We start from the raw sequence: 3268 nt of genomic DNA, 5'->3' as shown, positions 1-3268 counted from the left end.
GTAATCTTTTTTTTTTTTTTTTTACTAAATTGTATTCATGAAATAAAAGTAAATATATATTTATTACCTGTTAAGCACTTTTTGAGCTTATACCTGAAAATTTGCTTTACAACTTTAACTGTCGTAACTTGAATGTTTTGGAGCACAGACACTTGCCAAAGTAAATAATAAATAAATAAACTAGAAAAAGTTTTAGAAGTTTAAGTTTATTATTATTATCAACAATACAGTTTTAAATGAAATATATACATTTTCCAAAATATATTTTATTCTAAACTGCAAGAAAATCAAAGCTATAAATCTAAAGTTATGTTCCAAATTTGAGGATGATGAAGCAGCAGAATGATACAAAGACAATGCAGCACAACAAAGCTACAAGTGTGAAAATAAAAAACAAAGAAACATAACCTCTCCTACCTGAAAGAAAACAAGCTGACAACAAGATTGAATCCAATGCTTGGTGATAATATAGCATAATGAGATATTTATAAGCTAGAAACACAGGTGTGATTTCAAATGTTTTTTAATATTGACAAAAATCATAATAAGGTATTTATTTATTTACTCAAAAACTGAGGTGCATAAACTCAGATTAATCCATTGCAAAAAGAAATACAAAACCTGTGTCAAGTGAAAGAAAACAAGGTGATAAAAAAATACAATACTGAATACAATATTTATCGATAATACAGCATAACAAGCGATTTTTAAAAGCTGGTAATTTTCGATTAGGAACCCCAAAGGCGCTAAAGGGTTTTCATAAAAAAGGGTGAAGACAAACCTTGGTTTGACAAAACCTCAACTGAAAGTATAACTAAAAGTTACAGTCAGTCAAGCTTTCAAAAAGTATCAATGCTTTTATAAAATTCATGCTTCCATCCATTCATAATGTACTCTTCAATCATTTTCTTCTTTTTTAATAAAGTTGTGTTGGAAACAAGTTTCAGAATTTAACTATTTCTAAACACCAAAGCAGTATACTGTATGACTGCTGGTTATAAAAAAAAAAAAGACTGCAGGTTTTCTCAAGAAAAATAAATAAATAAATGATGTGAACAATTCACTTAAAATACACAAGGTTTGGAATGACTTGAGGATGATTAAATAACAGAAGTTGTCATTTTTGGGTGAATTATCCCTTTAAACATTCTAGGATGATCTATATCCCTTTTTAAATTTTAGATAAGGTGAATGATTCTCAGTTACAATAGGGGGATGTTGACTAATTCTTCTTCCTTAAACCTCAGTCCGTGTAATCTAAATTTTATGAAGTTTGACAAAGTGTAATTTTACTGTTAAAGACGATCTTCTTCCTGAGGCAGTTCGTCTCCCTCTTTCGTGAACCACCAGCAGGCAGAACAGACCACAATAATAACCAAAATGCTGTACACCAGAAGCAAAATAAAACCTTGGATCTGGGGGGAATAAATAAATCAGTCAATTTTAGAAAAAAAAAAAAAAAACACTTTCTGCAACATATGAATATAATTTAAAATACCTGTGAGAGACTGACATAGCTGAGTGTCAGGTTTTGTAGTTCAGATTCATTTCTTCCTGGGATCAATTCAGTAGGTTTACACCATTTTATTTTCAGTTTGTCATCATGAACAAACTCTCCTTTCCAGTCTGTTTTACTACAGGCAATGTATTCCCCATCAATGAGCAAAAGAATAATCCAAAGAATAGGTGGAAACAAACATATGACACCATTTATCAAATGTTTTTTGTTTCTCTTTCTTAACATGCCAATAGTAGAGAAGCATTAAAGCAAAAAAAAAAAAAAAATGCAGGAGCAGAGAATAGTAGTCCTGCTATGTGTGTATTGTTCTGAGGGTCACAGGGACATGACAAATTGTGATCTGCCAAACTCTCCAATGGAATCAACAAAATGTTTGCTGGAAAAGTACTGAAAAATATAGATTTGCCCAGACCACCCCTAAGAGTGGATGGAAATTGTGCTACTGCAGGCATCTTAGGGTCTGATTTAACACTTCAGCTTATTGAATATATTTGATGATCTTTTGTTAAAGATCTTTTGATCTTATTTAATATATCTGGTCTTTTGTGCTCAAAATGTTTTTATTTCAGTGTAGGATGATCTTGAAGAAGTCATAGACAGAATGATGGAATTCCGCAAAAAATGACAGAAAATGCAGACAAATACAAAAAGCATTTATTTTAACCATCACTTGCAACTTACTACTGAATGACACCTTTAAAAATGTGAATGAATTGATTTAATTATTTATTCATTTTTATTTTAAAGTTTCTGTATGTATATATACTTACGCTTGTGGCTGTGGTTGTGCTGCATTGTCTGTGTACAGTTCTGCTGCTTCAACCTTTAAAGGTGTCTCAACAAGAAAGAGACAGGAAGAGCTCCCCATATCAGTGATCTGTGCTTTCAATGTAAGTTTTTTTATTTATTTATTTATTTTTATTATTAAACAAAGAGGAAAACCAATCACTACAATGCTGATTGTCATTTCAGATATATTGATGCAACTACTGTACAATCAAGATGTACTAGTGATGCAACAAAATTTAAATTCCTGTCCTTAGTCGAACAAAATAAAATACTGAGCTGAATACCCAACATTTTTTTGCCCATGTATTTTACAAATAGTTTTTTTTTCACCATTGCATAAATTAAATAGCCAAAATGTGCTTTTTACAGTTTTGTCTTGCTTTTTAAAGAAAAAAAAAAAACAATTAATAAAATAAAAATCAACTGAATATGTTTAAAACCTCTTAACCTGCACCCGTAGCAACTCTTAGTTTTATAATGCCTATAGCTCCAAAAATTGGACACTTAGAGGAATGAAACCGGTGTCATCTTCACCAGCTTTATCGTTGAACTTTTTCACAGCAAAGCTCGACCGCTTTGTAAGTCTGCCAGTAAGAAATGTGAAAACAAGGCAATTTTCATGCCTACCGTATTTTCCGGACTATAAGTCGCACTTTTTTACATAGTTTGGCTGGTCTTGCGACTTATAGTCAGCTGCGACTTATCAAAATGTATTTGATATGAACCGAGAGAAATGAACCAACAGAAAATATTACCATCTCCAGCCACCAGAGGGCGCTCTATGCTGCTCAGAGCTCCTGTAGTCTAAACTTGATATCATAGAGCACCCTCTCGCGGCTGTAGACGGTAATGTTTTCTCTTGGTACTTGGTTCTAAATGAATGCGACTTATAGTCCAGCACGACTCATATATGTTTTTTTTTCCTCGTCATGACGTATTTTTGGACTGATGTGACTTATA

The 3268-nt window shown here is 32.0% G+C and overlaps 1 long non-coding RNA gene across 1 annotated transcript; it reads right to left on the bottom strand.

The window, feature by feature from the left end:
- Positions 1–276: 276 nt before the first annotated feature.
- LOC113040699 (uncharacterized) lies at positions 277–2319 on the bottom strand. Its single transcript, XR_003275288.1, has 3 exons — positions 2290–2319; positions 1499–1634; positions 277–1415 (listed from the first exon to the last, which is right to left on the bottom strand). It is a non-coding gene; the product is annotated as an uncharacterized LOC113040699 (long non-coding RNA).
- Positions 2320–3268: the final 949 nt, after the last annotated feature.

Source organism: Carassius auratus, chromosome 22 (genome assembly GCF_003368295.1).
Source record: "Carassius auratus strain Wakin chromosome 22, ASM336829v1, whole genome shotgun sequence".
NCBI lineage: Eukaryota > Metazoa > Chordata > Actinopteri > Cypriniformes > Cyprinidae > Carassius > Carassius auratus.
This window is presented reverse-complemented; position numbering and strand designations above follow the sequence as displayed.